Genomic DNA, 20,139 nt, shown 5'->3' with positions numbered 1-20,139 from the left:
GACAGTACAGCAGTACACACAGCAGACCTAATATCAACATCACACACTTAAAATATTTATTTTAATTGCTCACTAATATTAATGTACAAATGTTTGACTTATCATGTGCAGATAATAGTATCCTCTGTAGGCCAGATGGTCCTGGGAGAAGTTAAGCAAAAGGTAAGGACAACATCATCACAATTAACAGTAACACAGGGGGTGATACATTTTCTCCTTTATATGTCCAGTAACTATACTTTCAACAAGTACTTGGATGACGACTCCAACCTAAGCCCATGAGTAATCAATCAGAATGTGTTGTTAACTGTAGCAATCTTCAATCCCCCCCAAAAATAAATTATTGTGAAAAAGAAGTAATGTATTGAGTTAAATTATTTTACTATACAACAGTATGTAACAACTGAGAAACAAATAACTACCTGGAAGCTCCTCATGGGAACATGCTTGCTGTCCCTGAAGCAGTAGTGTCAATGTCAAGGTTATACCATTCTGCAATTTCCTTTGAGATGGCTAGATCCCTGACAGTGAACAGGAGCTCTGCATTTGCTGTTAATGGTGGCTCTGTAGCAGACCATCACCCCCCTCCCGGGTGCCCATCTAATCATGGCCCACTGCATCTGCTTTCCTCCATGCAGATGAGATCATGTCAGTGGTCCCATGGCATACCTAGTCATATGACCTGCTGTGGCCACCCACTGCATTAACATCTACGATGATCTGCTGCCAAATCTGCATTCTGCCTGACATATTTCCATGTCCCCTCTCAAGAAGGAAGGCACCATGTCACCTAAAAGCTTCAGCAATGACTTGATTCTCAGGGTTGGTGAAGGCTAGATTTCAAGGATTTAGACACCTGGGTGGCATAGGCCTAGGTGTCCTAAATGTCAACTGAAGGATAATACACATAAGTATCGCATAACTGCAAAATAACTGTTCCCAGATAAAACAGGTAGGATTTCTTTATTACCCACTGGAGAAAGATAAAACAGTATAGAAATTTCAAATATAAACAACAAGCTAGATGCAAAAAAAGGAGAGTAGCATTATCAACATATCCTTGTTTGTGCCGTAACAGAAATGCAGCTTTGCTCCACCACCCCCAAAAGAGCAGACAAATGACACATTTTGCTAACAACCATCTCTGAAATGCTAAAAGTACTGTAAATGAACTGTCCCTGAAACATGTCTACAAATTTAACACAGAACATCCCATGTTAAGGTATTGCCAATCATGTATACCTGTTAAATGCCCTGAAAACATGCCACACCATCAGTAATGAATACAGATAAAAGTGTGAAAGCCTTTGCTAATCAAAAAATATATATTACACTATTATACAGATTTTTCTTAAATGCATTTCACCATATGCAGTATGTAGCTGACAAAATGCATGCATACTTTCTCAAGTTCAGTAATCCTCTGTGTAGATATATCCCAAAGTAATAGCCTCTTGTTTGTGTTCTCCACATTAACAAGTCACCTCACCTTCAGTTTTCCTAGCTACATGGTTGCCTTTTTATGGTGTAGATTCAGGGCTGTCAGCACATTGAATATGCAAATGAGGTGTAAAGTCATTAGAATTGCTGAATCCCAAATACTTGATTCCATGTAGCAGACATAAACATAGTGCAAGCAATCCCCTTGATGTTTGTTTTTAATAGACTGCAACTGTGGATGATTACTGATAGGGAGAAGGAAAACACAACAGAAATGCAGACTGCCCTACATCTAGTGAGTGTGTCAGGTTAGACTTACAAAGTGTTAGATATAATTTTGTCAAGAGTGGAAATGTAAGTAAGCAGCATACATTTCACAGGTTCTGTTAATTAACACCCAACCTCCCCTTCATTTATTGGCAACCAGATATTATATTATTGCCATTTAATATCCTCGCACATTTTAAGGACAATGATACAGAATGACTTAAAGACTGCATATCACAGATTACTGGTCAGATAAGAGAAGCATGACAAACAAACACATAAAGGGAAGACAGAGCTGCATATTTGCAGGCAATACTCATAACTGGTTGTGTGATCACTTAGTGCAATACATCCAAAACTAAAAAAAATATACAAATAGCAGTTGTATGGTTTCATATTACTGTAAAGGATGTTGCGGTTGGTTATATGCAGAATGGGCTCAGTTCCTTGCTGCAAAGATGTTTGTGTGACAAAGAGGGATAAGGCACCCTTACTGTGTTAAGAAGGTTCATTGGAGTAAGAGTTCAAATCCTGACCTATGTAGAAATATTTCAGGTATACCAACAAACATTTTGTAGTGTTTATTTCATGGATTGCTTTGCTTCATTTGAACTACTTTTCCCTTTTATTTATGTTTCAATTCCCTGCTGCAAAGTTGTTTGTGTGGCAAAGATGAATAACTATGTCATGTGTACTAACATTTTGTAATGGATATTTCATAGATTACTTTTACTCATTTCAGCTACTTAGTGCAAACACGGGAAATGGGAAAAAATTAATGTCAGGTTTGGAGGTGTGTATCTAATTTGTGTGAAGCATGGCAGTGTGCAAACTGGACTAGGTGCCCACCCAGGAACCCCATAGAACATCTGCAGCACACCTGCAAACAGGGCATCTGTAAAAGGATGTGCTTATCTCATTTGCATGAAGTGCGGCACTGCACACACTGGACTAGTTGCCACCAAGGAACCAGATAGAACATCTGCAGAACACCTGCAAAAATGGCATCTGCAAAAGGGCAAAGGGCAAAAGAATACATTGCTGCAATTTCACATATGATGCTACTAATTTTTTTTCTTTTTGTCTTTATTTTCTTTATTCTTCTTTTATTATTTATCATTTTTTGTGTCTCTCTTTTTCCATTCATCATAAATGACACATTATAAAAATGAGTTGACCAGCACAGCAAGGTTGACCGGCCCCAGTTAATCAGCCTGCTCCCACTCCACTGGCTCCATCACTAATGCCCAGCATGTCTGGGAGCCAACCTGGCAGCACTGCGTCTGCTGCCCGTGGACTACCTGCTACCTGTGTCCCTACTGCCCTGGAAACTGAGGACTGGCTACCTACTGCAGGAGGCCTGAGCACTGACTGAGAATGAAATTTCATCCTCTGCAGAGGATGGGAACAGGAGTCATGCATCAACTCATTGGAGATGCCACATCAGATGGAAAGGGGTGCTCAAAGAATCGTTTTCAAGAAGCAAGAAGAGAAAGCACTCCAGCAGCCAGCATAGCCAGCAGAGTAAAGGGACAGTGATGACAGTCCAATGGATTCGTGAGTCCTTGACTGGCCTCGTGATCCTCCCTGTCACCCCAATCAATGCTGTCCCCAACCTTCCTTGTCACCAAGGTGTCCTTCCACCACTGTCATTGTGTTCTTGTTTGTGTTTCTTTGTTTGTTCTTCACCTTTTCAGACTTACCCCAAGATTACCTCACCTAGATCTTCTTTACTGAACTAAAAACGTCCCACTAAAAATTCAAAAAAAAAAAACCAAAAAAAATAAAATAAAAAATACATAGCTGTCCCATACATAGCTCTGTCTTCACACACATCTTGCTTTGCAACATTTCTTCGCTACACAACAAGATCATTGTCCTCTGTTCCCTCTCTTCTCATGACATCATACTATCATCTACTAATCTGCATATGATTTACTGTTACTGTAAATATGATTCCTTCCAATTTCCTACCCTGTCCTTCCCTTCCTATATTCCTGTTATTGCTTCCTTGTGTTCTTCCCTCCTTTGCCCTGCTTGCCCCCATTTTCACCCCATTTTCACCACATTTAACACCTATAAAACAACATAACAAATATAATCACACACACAAACAACTGATCCCTTCCTTTTTTACCTCTATGTTTGCATGGAGTTGCATTTTTCACAGCAAGTTGCAGCACACACATGCACAGCACACAGTGATTGTGGTACAATACACAATTTTTAACCCTGCTGCACAATGCTTGCTTAATACAGCAATACATATACCACAAAAAATTATATACATACAGCATTATCAAAATATATAAAAAAAATTATAAAAAATTATATATATCATGGATATACATATCCAGTATCAAAAGTATTAAAAAAGTGTCAGTACATTTACATTTACATTGCTACACATTTACATTACAGAAGTACATTTACATTTCACTACAGGTGTATTTCTAATTGTCAGACTTAATTTGTGCAGCTTAGCAATGCAGCTCCACACTGCTACATGCTTAGCAAGCAAACTGCTTGCATGCTCTAACACTTTTCCAACTGTTGTGCAACAACCTAGCTGCTCGCCTAAAAAAAAAAAAGTAATTATTACGTATTACTGTTGTTTACTTGTTATTTAATTAAATTACATGTGGAAACATAAACTGCAAATAAACAATATAGGGAGTACACCATATTTAACAATTTACATATATATTATATATATATGTTGCCTCCCCAAGCACTGCAACCCTGGTTTTTCAGTACTTTTTCACACATATATCACCATAATATCAAAAAATGTATGATAATGTTGTATGATCAATCTGTTAATATAATCTGTTATAATGCAGAATCATATCAATAACAATAAAAAACTTTAAAACTTAGCCTAGGAAGGGATCAAGGGATCAGCATGGACCTTATCCACAGGAACATAGGTTACCTTCAACACTCTTGGCCTAACCCATTTTGGCTTTGGGTAGATCTAGATCTTTAAACTTAAACCAACCTTTAATAATAAACTAAAACAAAAAAAAGAAATAAATAAACATACCACAATTGTGTTTGTTGTTTTATCCCACTATCCCCCATTCAGGTATCCAGAAGAGAATCCATCCCTCTCCCAACACACACACATTACAACATGGATAGCATACTGGATCACTGATGGAATCACACTGACACAAAAGTTGGGGACTGCACCTCAACCACTAGTCCACTTGCCCATGGAACACCACCACAACCACTTGTGCTGTTTGTGTGCTGGTTTGGAAACTAACTGTCTGAAGTCCAGTCAGAAAAGTCAGGTCTGTGGCTGGATGGCCTGTTAGATGACTGCAGATGAGATGAACTGGATGCAGTGCCCCCAACTATCTTAACATATTACAGAAGAGGCTTACACAGACAAATGATTGCTGCCAAACTGTCGTACTGAACGTTAAAGCAAAAAATGCCTCCTTGACCCCTTTGGCAATGAAGTACCCCTGCTAATTATGATATACATAGCACCACTCTAGGCTCAAACACAGTATTGTGAGACTTGGGAACACATGTTAATAGCAATCTACACTTCAATCACTATGTGTCCATAATGGTGAGACACACATTCTACATTGCAAAGCTCATAAATAAGGCCATCACATCCAAGGCCAAGGAAGTCATAGCTCTGCTGTACTAGACCCTTATCTGATCACAAACTGAGTACAATGCTCCCTCCTGTCTGTACCTCCCCAGACACCTGCAGCAACTGGAGAAAACACAGGGGTTTGTTTGTAGGAGAATCCAGGGCCTCCAAAGCTTGACAAACATGGAAAGACTGAAAGACCTATCACTGTACTCAGTATCATACAGGCTGTTGAGAGGTGACCTATGCCTGGCCTGCAGAGCAGTATCAGACCCTGCCCTACTGGACATCTGCAAATCAAATGGGGCAAGAATAACTTGCTCCAGGGATCTCAACCTAGCCTGTGATATAAACAGAACTGGCTGGGAGACAGATAATATCATCCAGCAAGTACTACTGCTCTATAATAGACTCCCACTGCATGTGAAATAGTCTTCCTCAATGATCCTGTTTAAGCGCAACCTTGACAACTGGATGGGTGATTGTAAATTCACCTCTGTGGTGCCAGGTATGTCACTCATGGACAGGGCAAGTTGGTGCTGTGCTAACAATCACCATCTAACCATGCTCAATAAGGGTACTTCAGTTTTTACACAGCTAGGCTTGTAAATATCCTAGGACCATTAGGCTAGTAACCTCCTATGAACCTATGAAGCTATGAAACTATGCAGGCCTCCCAACATCTTCTCTCCAACATGCCCTGCTGATGTCATCCACTATAAATTGAACTGCAGTCTTGTAAATGTCAGACTTCTGCTATGGCACTTGCATAAAGTACTGAGTTCTGTAGTCTGTGTACTTCTATAGGTAGGGGTTGTGTTCTCACTGCAGTCAACTGCATGTGTGTCTGTGTATATGCATGTGTGTGGATAGCCCAAAGAGCAGAATTGTGTATCCTGCAGTTATCAATTCAATCCCATGGACTGACAGTGTTTTGATGCCTGCACATGCCTACACATTCATTTCATGCAGACCTCCCAACATCTTCTTTACAACATGCCTATCTGATGTCATCCACTATAAGTTGACTTGCAGTCTTGTAAAAGTAAGACTTGTGCCTTGGTACTTGTGTAAAGTACTGAGTTCTGTAGTCTCTATACTTAGATAGGTAGGGGTTCTGTTTTCACTCCAGTCAACTGGGGGAGTGTCTGTGTGCTTGTGGTCTTGCTTGAAATTACAGAGAACCTTTTACACCAGCATGTGGGACACTCTTTCCATATTCTCCTAACTAGAGACTGCTGATGTCATCAGCAATAACAGTGTTGACAGTTGGTGGTCGAAGTTCAGATTGCTATGTGCTTTCCCAGTGTTTGCATCACTGGTTTTCAGCATAGTGGGGCTATTGTCAATGTTGTAACTCACAAGGAATTCAACTTTGCAGAAGGACAAAATAAAGACACATTTTTGCATTTATATGTAGACCATGTGGCTTTGTCAATAATCATTTGTCTGTGTTAGACACTCCTGTAGTATGTTATATTCATAGGTGGACGCAATGATTGCACCCTGTATGCAAGAATCAGCAAAAGTGGTAAGCCAAAGGCCATATACTTTAGCCTGTACTGTCGAGAAATAGAGTCCAAACAGGAAAGGGTCAAGGATAGATCCCTAGAATATGCCAATGGTGAAAGCTCTACTGGTACGGGTTGATTCACCAACTTTCACAGTATGTGTTCTGTCAGTGATCCAGTTGCTTACCCATCTAGTGACGTAAGGGTTAATCCTCATCTGGGTGACTTTCTCAATGATACCTGCATGGGGGATTGTGTCAAAAGTCTAGACCAGATCAAGATACCCAATATGCCTTGTCTTACCTTCATCCAGGCCTACCGCACAGAATCAATGGGCTGCAACATCATCACAAATTGCCTATCATGTGACTCAACACATGCATCTTCCTGACATGATTAAATACACACTTCAACACACCCTCCACACAGACTATGTTCCTGTAGAAGGGTGTACATCAACATGCATCCATGTCAGCTGGGGGGGGGGGGTGCAGCACCTGATACATGTATGTAAAGACACATCTTGACTGTCGTCATCTGTGAGGTAGAGCAATATGTCATCATGGACGTTTTACTAAATGGACACTAGTAATATCCCAGCTGTGTGCAACAGACCTGTGTGAATTGTTAATGCTACATCATGTCTGTTACATTTGTTAGATGTCCTCAAAGAGGTCAATGAAGGCATGCATGATGACAACACTATTTTCCTTTTGAACTTGACAAGCCCAAGACATTTGACACAAATCCACAGTGAGGTATTCACTCAACACTGCCCCATAAACCAAGTGGGGAGACCGCTATATCACATACATGGCATGGGAATATGTTGAAACGTGTGGTGTGAGCTATATCTCAGGTCCAGTGATCAGGTCCATAGATCAACGTTATCTGCTAGGCCCTTTCCTGTCCATTATTTAAGTCACAGACATCATAAATGACATACACATCCTGTATCCAAACAGCTGTCTGAAGGACTACAGATTATGGGCAATCATAGACTCTGTGATATTAGTATAATACAGGCAGTATCATCACACACCAAATATTGCTGCCACAGTCATGACAACACCTGCAATGACACAAAAAGATGGGGTGATTTAAGTCAGGAAAACAAACACACAACCCAAATATAATGTAGACATCACACCCTATAATCAGACCGATAGGTATGTGACCTGTGTCCTGGGGAAGATGGTATGTGGAATGTGCACCAGCATGTGGCCACAGTGTTGACTACTCCTTTGTATGTGACACAACTACTGAGTATGTGCAGGACATCCACATCTCAGGCCAACATTACCTCAATAATTCAAAAGCCTTTATCACACTAATAACTGAGTACATTGCACATTTTTTCATGTACCTCCCTACACATCTTCCAGTGATGTGTAACTGAAGTATACCACCTTCATCACAGTGAGCTGTCACACATCCTAATTGGCCATACCTAGGTATTCTTTTTGTGGCATAAACATTGCTGTCTGATGGTGTGGAAACCCAGTCAAGGTGTTACATCAGATGCATGTGTGATACCTGTTCCGTTGATGAGTACAGTACATACATAGCTGTTTGACTACATTAATGGCATAGGTAACATTTGTGACAGTGTGGATTGTGCCATCTATCTATCTATCTATCTATCTATCTATCTATCTATCTATCTATCTATATGTGCATGCCATGCACACCAGTCAACTAGCCTGTATTGATCATAATGTCACATTCAGGCATAGCAGTGTCCTTCCTAATACCTCCAGCAGATGTTACAGTGTCAGTACTGTGCGCATGATTACCCTCGTAGAGTGAGTGTTGTTGAATAAATGTTGTACAAGAGTGTTTGTGCAGAACCCTCTCTGATAATTCTAAATCACATATGTTATGTCAGAGACGTGGGATTACTGGTGGTATTATTCTAATATTGTCCATAATTGTGAGGGCTTCTTATAATGTTGTTCATGAGCTTTTACCTGTGTCCCACTTGCTGGAGATCTCTGTTAAGATTACACTCATATGCAGGAAAATCAGTTTTCACAGCTTCACAAAATGCACCCTATCCCAATTGTATATAACATCCGTGATAGATGTCCTCTGCATTGTTCATGTAAGGATAATTATCTGACACAGGCATCTTCCCTATTATGTCACCTTGTGTGACAGTCACATAATACACATTTTCACTGTGCAGTCCCTACTGTACAATATTGATATGTGATTAGTGTTGCTGTTACATCCATCTTCCATTGACATGTCCTCATCTGCTGTACATTAAGTTTTTTCACCTGTACTTTTTCCATATGTTCGTGCCTACTATTCATCTGTGTGTCCCTGTTGAATACACACACTTCCCCTTAGTGTTTACTTTACCTGGCAGTCCATGTAATCTTACAGATCATTTACCCAACTTCAGTACAGAGTGCCAAGAATGGGATTTCACAATAATCTGCCCTGTAGATATACTGTCCTGTACTGTGTTTGGATCATATACTTAGCAATCATACCTCTCAGATTTTCACAGAATGTTCAGATGTGTTCCTTTTCAAATTTGTGTTTTTCTGCCATATCACTGAGATAATCTCAGGACTAATGTGGCTCAATAATTACATACATTTGAGTTTCAGACTTCAAATCCTCCAGAATATGTATCTTAACACAAACCCCTGGTTATTCTAGAACAATTCTAAAGAGCAAATATGTATGATATGTCCTTATTCCTGGGTCATTTCCCCTCATTATGTTGGCCTTTATCCAGACGTCTTGCACAAAGAGATTGAGAGCTATCTGTTAAGCCCTGGTGATCACTGTGGCACTCCAAGCAAAACTGCGGACCTTCAGTGCTCTGATTTAAACAGGATTGTTATCTATGTTTGCTTACAGCCATCCACAAAACCTCACTTATTTATGTTTAAATGCAATGAGTTGGCCACTCTGGTGCAGCAGTTAGCATTGTCACCTCACAGCAAGAGGTTCTCTGATTCATTTCTCGGCTGGAGTACCTTCTGTGAGGAGTCTGCATGTCCTCCCTGGGGTCGAGTGAATTTTAAAGACATGCAGGTAGGTGCATGTGTGTATGTGTCTGCCTTCTGGGAAGTTAGGGCTCTGGGATGGCAACTTGACACTATAAAAACACCACTGCCAATCAATCTGCAGACCGATGATCCGATGTGGTGACCCCTAACTGGGAAAATCCAAAAGACATTACTCTTTTGCTAACTGCACATCATCGTGCACAACAAGGACAGGGTTTCTTTGAGAACAAAGTCTTCTTTTATGCCTAAGATGGTTTCGGTGTTTATCTTGAGCCAACCTATTAATCTCCCTGCCTTTCTACCAGAACCTAAAAACAGGGGAGAAAGAATTATCCATACTGTTGATGTTTACAGGCAGCTCAGATACTACTTGGACAGAACTCAGTCATTCAGGAAAGCTGGTCAGCTGTTTGACTGCTCTGAAGGTAAGGGAAAAGGACAATCAGTGTGGACAATCAGTGTCAAAACTGGCAATATTGAGGTGCTTGTCTCATACTATTCCCTATTGTTATTCTTACTATAACAAGCCAAGCAGGCAAGGTTATGGTTCACTCTACCAAGGAATTGGCTTCTTCTGTAGCTTTCTGGAAAAGAGTGGTCTGTAAAAATATTCAAAAGGCAACAACTAGGTCTTCTGGAAATACTTTTACCAAGCATTATAAACTGGTTTAATTTTCCAGAATCTAAATGGGTTTTGCTAGGACCAAAGCTGTCAATAACCAGCTGTCAATGCTTTGTTCATTGATATTTATCTGTGTGTGTCTGTGTGTGTGTGTGTGTGTGTGTGTGTGTGTGTGTGTGTGTGTGTGTGTGTGTGTGTGTGTGTGTGTGTGTGTGTGTGTGTGTGTGTCCGTATGTGTTTCTGTCAAATCACTGAGGACTGCCATCACTAAATAAAAACATACATTTGAGTTTCAGATCTCATAGCCTTCAGAAAATGTATGCTAATGCAAAACCTGTTAATCCAACAACTGTCTTAACTTTATAAGAACAATATTTAAAAGTTGTTCCTGATTTGGGGGTTTTGTCCCATCATTATTTTTGGTTTTGTCCAGGTTTCTTGAGCATAGGGTAAGAGAGGTATGCCTACACCTTTTGTATATCAGATCAGTAGTGCATTAAATATGTGAAATTCCATTTTAAACTCCACCCCTTCATTTGATACTTGGCTTATTTTAATTTCTACCGGTACTCTTTTTAGTTGATAACTGAAGCTGTGAGAGAAACTGACACTATTAGGATTTATCATTGAGGGTTTGAAATGTTATATCTTGCTGACAGGACCTTTCATGTTTATTCTGAATCCAGCTAATCTGAGAAAGGAGGTCTTATGGCTAGGGTTCCTGAAGGTATAATACTGAGACCTCTGTTATGTTTGTTGGTATTTTAACCTGCCCAGCAATATCCTGTTGGTAAAGGCTAATATAGCAATAACCCACAGCTGGATGTCGGTAATGCTGGATTTAGCCACAGTTGGTGTAGTTTGGTCACAAGGGTGAAACCTGAGAGACCAAACAAAGCCAACAGTGGGTAAATCAGCATTACCCACACCCAGCTGTTGGTTACTGCTATTATACAACAACATTATTTAAGAAAAAAGTTACTTAATTTTCTTAAATAATGTCCTTGTATTATGGCAGTGTGCTAGTCTTCTGCATTTTTGCCTGGTATCCTGGGGCTTCCTTGATGTACTGCACATGTGTAAGGGACTTATGTTCCCACACTTACACAGTACATCAGTGCTGTGTAAAGGAAGCAGTGGAGAAAAGAAGATGTCTATTGATTTTTGTTTTGTTTTTAATTAAAAAAGTGAAATCTGCAGACTTTCAATGTACAGAGAGACAAGACCTAGAAATATAAGGATAATTAGGTATGTTTCTCTACTTTTGCATAATGTACCTAATTATCCTTGTATTTTTCTTTGTCATGTCTGTCTTGTTCTTTTGAAGTCTCTGGTTTTCGAAAGTTTATTTATTTCTTTATTTTAATAAAAAAAGGTAGAGTTTCCATAGCATATACAAATAGAAGTAAGTCTGGGTGATCAGACTTTTTTCCCTTGGTATATGCTCAATTTACAATGGGCATGTTGGCTTGGCTGACCAATCAGTATGCTCATTTTTGAATGTTAATGGCTAGTCATTAGCTGTATACTGATGGCATTACAATTTAAGATCGTGTTTCTTTATGAAAATTGCACAATCAGCATCATCAAGCTACAGGAAGACTTTGAACTGCCCATAAAATGAGGTTATTAGTTAACTTGAACATGTTGACAATACTATTTTTGCACACCCCAGAGACAACTTGATAATGGTAACATTACTATTTATGATCCATATAGCCTCATACATCAAAAGATTGACTATCAAAAATTTCTTGAAGCATGGATCAATCAATCACTTTCTTTGAATTTGCATATGGGAAGGATATGATTTGTCACTTAATATTCTCTTCTAGAGAAAAGAGATAATTTTCCTCTGCAAAGCCAGTTGACATCAGGTCATCATCAGGATTCTGTTATTATTAAACTCTCTCAGATGTAAACTTCTTAACTTTGATTACTGCTTACTTTGGCAGGAAGAAATCAACTAAGAAACCCGTTATATCCTTTGACATGAAATTGCTTTGCAGCTATGTCTTTGCTGACACCATTATTCAATGTTATTAAATCTTGAACTTAAGGAAAAAGGTATTCTTAAAAGCTGTATCAATTTGATGGAACAGTCTACCCTAGAAAGTTAGGATCATCAGAGACAATTGATGTTTCAGGAAGATACACAGAGAACACCTCAAGAAAGCTTACTGTTTTAATCATTATCTTGGTTTTGACTAGTGTTCTACAGTTATTTAATCAGTCACATTTTATGGCAATGAACTTATTTAAAGAGACTGATTCACAGTTTATATCTCTTGTCTGACACTGGCCTGTCATATCAGTACAGTATAGCTGACACACTGGCTAAACATATCTGTTACTGCTGATCTAACAAAATGAGTAATTATAACCCTTAGTTTCTTTGTCTGTCATATTATACATTTATTCTGTCGCATGATGTACTGTGTGTGTGTGTGTGTGTGTGTGTGTGTGTGTGTGTGTGTGTGTGTGTGTGTGTGTGTATGTGTGGCTAGATCATACTTGCATATGTTGTAGCCATTTCGGCTGAGGTTTGGGCTGAAAAGTATCAAATAAATATATAAATAAACACACAAATAAAGTACTACAAAATAATAAAACCAAAATGTTTCTGGCAAATTATGTTAGTATTCCATTTGCCATTCTGAAGTTATTGCTTTCATTTTCAAGCATACTTCAATGCCACTCCATCAGCAATGCTGGCTCAGTGCTGAGATTTCTGCCTCACAGCTCCAAGGTCCTAGGGTTCAATCCTGACTTCTACTCAATGGCTATGTGAAATTTGTATGTTCTGCCCTTGTCAGAGTGGGTTTTTCCCCAGTATTCTGGTTTCCTCCAACTTTCTAAAAGCATGTTGGTTAATTGACTGCTGTAAAATATCCACATATATTGCATTTACCTATGCCTTCGTAGCCCAGGTCATAGTTGAAAAGGATACGAGAATCATTTTCACTTTGTTGGTCAACAAATGAACTGATTAAAAAAGTGATGACTGGTTTTGGTAAAAACAACTACCCAGGTATAGTTAACAATGTTAAATCTTTTATAAATCAGGGAGTTCAGATTGATTATTTGTTCCCCATAGTTGGGCAAGGGAGTTTGGAACATAGCCAACTAGATGATTTGGGTAGTGTTACAGAGACTAATGATCTGAAAAGGACAAGGAGGCACAGTGACCGTCTGGGAAGCAGTTTTGATGACTTAATAAAAAATAGGAGGGTTAACAAAAAGTAGTAGGTGAAAAGTTCAGTATGCGTATTAATCCAAAGGAGTTAGAAAGCATACATCTGGGGTTCTTGTTATAGGTGATGCTATGCTTATAAAATGTGTCAAACCATTGTGTTGCATAGACAAAGAAAATGTTTCAGTCATCAGTCAAGGTGGTAGTAAGTTGTAGGATGTTTATCAAGGTTTACAGAGGCTATTTTGCAGTAAGTACTCATATGAGTCAGTTTTAATACATATTGATGTTAATGATTTAAAAAATACCCCTCTGCAGCATATGTGTGGTTTGGTAGAAGATAGTTTTATATAATTATTATTATTTGGTTCTAAAACAAAAAATAAACAAATCAATTATAAAACAAATAACTGTTTACACAGGTCCACAGCTGGGTAGAAGATATTTTTGAGGAATGCCTGATAAATGAAGTTAATATGCATTTCTCAGACATTCTTCCCTCTCTAATGTTATCTATCAGTATTCTAAAGCAATATTATGTAATGCCTGATTCAGATATTTGATTAGAACATGGGATGAGTTTATAGTGAATAAGAAATTATTTGATAAGATCAGGCTTCATCTGAGTTACCAGTGAGGTAAATTGCTGATTGTAAAGTTGTATGCCATTGTTTTAGATCTGTCACCTCTGAGATACTTGTAAAAATAACAGTTAATCACATGTGCAGTTTTTTGTTTTAGAACTAACTTTGAATGAGACACCCCATGTAATTCATGTGCTGATTTATTATAAATGTCCATCATCTAAGTTACAGATGAGTATGTAAAACATATAAACTTAATATTGGGAGACATTGATTACCCCAAGATAAATTTGAAAGAAGGTACAGCTGGAACAATAGTATAGGATGAATTTCATTATTTTTTATATGGTTAATAACTTAACTCAACTAGCTGACTTCTCTACAAGGTTAAATAGCACCTTGGATTTATTACTTACAAATATTCAAGATATGATAGTCAATGTTAATTACTTCTGTCCACTTGGTAATTTGGACTGTAATGCTTTTGAATTTGTAGTTATAATATATAGATATAAGGAATATCGATCAAAGATTATATATGATAAAATGTTAATTTTTGGTTTATGTATAATACTACAAATTCTACTGAAATAACAGGAGGGGATATAGAGGAAATAATTTTTAGTTGAAATACTTTTGAGAGTATTAGTTGTGCTCATGTTTAGAAGTAGCAGAAAAATATGTCTGAGAGACATGACAGATATCCACTTCCTTGGCGGTATATAATACTCACTAAAATGTTGAGAAAGAAGAGGAGATTGGACAGCGTTTGTAAAGGGTATAAGAGTAGCACCTTTTGAAATCATCTTTAATTAAGAAATGTTACTCATGTTAATCAGACAAGAGGAAAGGATAAAATATTTGGTCAAATAAAACATGATGGTGAGCTATTATACTGTATGTAAGCAGAAAATTGGACAATGTATTTGATAAACATTTTCTGGTAGATAATACAGATGGAAAAGATTTGCACTTTACAAGGTCATTAATATGTGTTGAAGGTGATTACCCTATTTTAGTCTGGAAATAGTGTGGTCTTCATTGGGGCTTATAAGACAAGATTGTGGAATGGGTCCTGACAGCCTTCCAGGTTACTTTTGGGTTGTTTGCAGTAAATATATATTAAATATATTTCTGCAACTATTACTATTGATTTTGATAATATGTTACAGAAAGGATATGTCCCACCTAGCTGGGAATGTGCAGATACTGTTGCTAGCCTTAAGGGGGGTTCTGTTGGAAAAATAATTAATCATGTCAATAATAGATAAAAGTTTTGGGAGGTGCCTTTTAATATTTCTGAATAGTTAACTTCAAGCATCATTAAAGCATCATTAATGGACACCTCACAATATGGTATTATTAAAAGCTCTTCAACTTTTACTAATTTGTTTTATTTTTACAACCAGTTTCCCCTAGCATTAGATCTGGGCTTATCAGTTGTGCTTGTTAATATTGATTTATCTAAAGCGTTTGATAGTTTGCCATACAATGTTATCACTGAGGCAATGGTTAACACCCAATAGACCCTTATGTTATTCACTGGGTTGAAAATTGGTTAAATGAGAGATTACAATGAGCAAAAATGAAGAAATATGCATCAGATCAGGCTCATGTGAAAAAATGTATACCACAGAATTCAATTTTGGGATCTTTACTTTTAATGTTGCTTTCTCATTAATACCAACATTTCCAGAGATGTGGCTAGCAAAGTATGCAGATGATATAAAAATAGGATGTGTAGTTACCATTTTAAAAGATATTGAAAAGTTTAATCAATATATGACTTCAGTAGCTTTGTGATTTAAATAAAATGGGCTAGTTGTTAACAAACTGAAAAGTGATGTTTTACATTTTGGTAAAGTTAATGCTAATGCAACAGCTGCATTAGGTTTGTACTATCTATAGAACCTGTTGGAGTATAAGGATTTGGGCATTATCATGAGAAATAACTTAAGTTTTAGATCTCATGTTTAACAAATTAAAATAAAATCAATAAAAGTGGTTGTTTTGCATACTTAGCAAATGTGACATTCTTACTTGAGGGAATACAGCACAAGTTTACTATGAGAATCTCAGAGTTCAGTGGAATATCGTACAAGTATAGGCCACACAATTTTGATTATACAGTGCTACTTATAGATTTTTATTGGGTAAATTTTGTTTAGCGTGCAAGGCTCTAACAAACATGAAGCTTCCTTTACTGCAGAGCATTGAATTATTGGAGTCAAGCAAAAGATACTAGAGGACTTTCTTACATGTATAAGACTGGCAAATGTAGAACTATTCCATGAACTAGATAGTTATCACAATTAATGGTTCATTTGTGGAATAAATTACCTTTATGTATTTGTCAATCTAATTCATTACAGTATTTTAAAAAATTAGATACATGGGTAGGCTGTAAGGCATTTACTATAGATATGGAGCCTGTGTATTAAATTACCATTGGCCTTATAGTTTTATAAGAACTATTGAACTATTAATGATGCTACACTAACATTAAATGTATTTTGCTTCCAAACACATATTACACATTTGCATTTGGTTAAAAGCTATAAAATACTTCCATACAAATTCATTTGCACTCATATGTATTTTTGCTTGTGGAATCTAGATTAAACTAAAGAGTTCATCCTTGCAACTGTGTGACTCTTTTAGGGCAATCTCTCCCCAATCCATGGTCTAGTTTCTTGCGGCTTCACCCATGTCTTTAACCATTCTGGGCATCTCCCCCTATATGTTGGTTATGACGGAGTGCGGTAGGAGGATAGTAAGCCTGAGAACTGGCACTGTCATTCATCAGGAAGGTATAACAGCTTATCTGACCCTATCCCTTTTTTGTGTATGCTGACTACCTGGTCATGGGGTGAACTTTTCACTATAAAATCTTCCTGAGTGATGCCCTTCCCTAAGGCAGGTGTTTTGGTTGTTTTACAATCTCCAACAGAGGACCTGATGTAGGGAGCACTTCAGATATTTATCTGTCATCCCTCCCCAAGGGAGAAATTAACAGGTTGCATCTTGTCACTACTCTCTTGATTCCATGTCAGGTCCAACAAGCACCTGACCTGCTACTCAAACCTTAGGTCAGCTGGATTACAGTCAGGAATTCATCCCATCACATAACCATAGCAGCTGCACTTACATGCAAAATATGTTTCAGTTCACTTTTATATATATATATATATATATATATATATATATATATATATATATATATATCATTCATTCATTTTTCACAAAACCTCAATATGTTCTCGCCTTTCATTCATTAGTATCCATTTTAATTGCAAGAAGTTGCTGCATATCACCATTAATTTGATTACTGATCTTGTTATATGAAAGGCGCTTAATACTGCACATTTTAAATAACAGTTGCACACTGAATCCAGTTTCTATCCGGACTGTCACTGAACTTTCTGACTTTCAAGTCTCTTTGATAAGAACATTTTACAGATGATTTCTTCCAAAAAGCACTCAGTATTTTCTTTAAAATGGACATTGTGTAATGCCCCTGTATCACTTTGCATAAACTGCGTTATAAATATGCTATTTGATGCCTTTCTTGTGAAGCCAAGACACTTATAGTCCCTTTCTTTTAAGCTTTGCTAATGCTGTCACAAGCATATCATTTTAGTCAGGATGTTTTTTTCTTGCCTGACCAACTGAAATTTCCTTTTTGCCTTTTCAACAGGATTCAACTGAATCCTGTTGCCTACTTAAATTAGCAATAGTTCTTGCACATATGAACAGTCCCTGTTATGAGATGGCTTTGTAGCTGTACAAAACATTACACTTATGGTACAGCATGAATATTCAGAGCCAAAGCTGCAGTACGTGACTTTTACTTAATTGTTTCCTGCATTACAGTGGCACACCTGCAGAGATGGGCGTGCATGTATTCACATGCACTTCTACAGGCATGCGTTACAGACACTCTACTATTATGAAGATCCCACATTAAATAATAAAGGAATGATAAAGCAACTGACAGAAAACAAAAAAAATGATACTCAGTAAAAGGCAACAATATGAGCTTGCATTTAATTTGGGGAGAGAAAAGCAATGTTAATAAACCTGTTTAACAAAGGAAGGATTTATGTTACATCCTATAAATTATACTTTCCACATACAGCTCAAGTAATAGAAGGCATAAAGCATGCAGCACAGTGATTACAGATTCAGGTTATAAGGATGAAAAATTTGATGTGCATCTATTTTGCACTTATTTGTATAACAAGAGATCCTAAGATACTCATATGAATTCTTGTGCTGCAGGTTTGCAAGAAGAGCAAAGGTCTCAGAGGACCTACCCATATCGAACAACATAACAGATGAATATCCTGTCATGTAAAATGATTAGTTAAAGAATTGGAGTAAGGCTCTCATTTTCAATGATTTTATGTTGACAGAACACAAAGAAGTCAGATCAGTGAGCATATAAGCACACTTACATGATGCATAAGTGTATGCATTTGAATGCATTTTATGATCATAGCAAAGATTGCATTAACTTTAGGAAATTTGGTTTCCAAGTATAAAAGTAAGTTCAGCTATCTTCTGTAGATCCCAGTGTCAGGAATCTGATCTTACTAGGTAGAGGGTGTGATATAGCCCTAGATACACCTGCTCCCTATTAGCTGTCATTGTTAGCATCCCTTTGGTTAGCCTGCCTGTCTGGCCTAAGGATCCTGAGAGTTCACATTTTTTTGTAGTAAGAAAGTGGTCTTTTTGACATTAGCTGGCAGCTTCCTACATTGACCTGTTTGAATCATTTTTGGATTTTAGTAACACCCTAGTTTTTTTTCCTTCATAACCATGCCTAGCAGAACATCACCAAGGATATGTGTTTATTTACAATTGCTGTCAATGAATGGCATCATTTCCCACCATGTAGATCCTCATGCATTGTACTTTCACCCTAATTTACCACTGCACTAACCATCATGCACACCTTATACCTTCACTAACCTCCAAGTATTCCTTAGATCTGCACTAACTTCTGTGCATACTATACATGTATACTAACCTTCATGTCTATCATACATCAGCACTAACCTCTGTTCTTAACTTACATCTGCATTAACCACAAGGTATATCTTACATCTGCATTAACCTCCATATATATCTTACATCTGCAGTAGTCGTCGTGCATGCCTTACATTTTCACTAACATCCTCTCATGCCTTTTCTTTGTACTAACCTGCATCCCTATCCTAAATCATCATCTGGCAAAATCATCAGTAGCTTATTTTAAAACAGTTTTTAATGTTCTTTCATATTTTCATATTTGTATTTCCTAGTCTTTTGAAATAAAACTACTTCTTTGCACAGCCATCTTCTATGAGTGGTGCCACTGTCTTTTAAAGATACACTCTAAGTAATAATTGGACAGAATTAAATAAAAAGAAGAAAGAAATCCATGGAAATGATGGTAAAATGTGAAATACAATGCTGGAGGGTATAGTGGTATTGTTATATTTGGCTGACTGTAGCACTGCTCAGATGAGACCCAATTTCAGTTCCTCTTGATTGCTTTCGCTATATGCTTCTACATATTTGAAACGCTATGTTAAAATTAGATACTACAAGTCACATGTATTACAGCATTACTGCAGCCAAGACTTTATTAAATTAAAAGGAAATCCATCCAAAACAGTTTCTTGCAACTTTAAAATGGTAAAAAGATGGTAGATGTTGGTCTTGATGAACTTAAAAGAATGAAGCTGACAGTATAATATGATAGATGGATGCACTATCCATTGTGGTGATCCTAGACTGTATAGTGCAAGATGATGACAGCAGGTTAATGGTGGCCATGTAATATGCATGCTACAAATGCAAAATCTAATTAAAAGTATAAAGAGAAGAAAG

This window comes from Protopterus annectens, chromosome 11.part0 (genome assembly GCF_019279795.1).
Source record: "Protopterus annectens isolate FY-2018-M chromosome 11.part0, PAN1.0, whole genome shotgun sequence".
In the NCBI taxonomy this organism is placed as follows: domain Eukaryota; kingdom Metazoa; phylum Chordata; order Ceratodontiformes; family Protopteridae; genus Protopterus; species Protopterus annectens.
The sequence above is the reverse complement of the archived record's forward strand: the minus strand, read 5'-3'. Positions refer to the sequence as shown.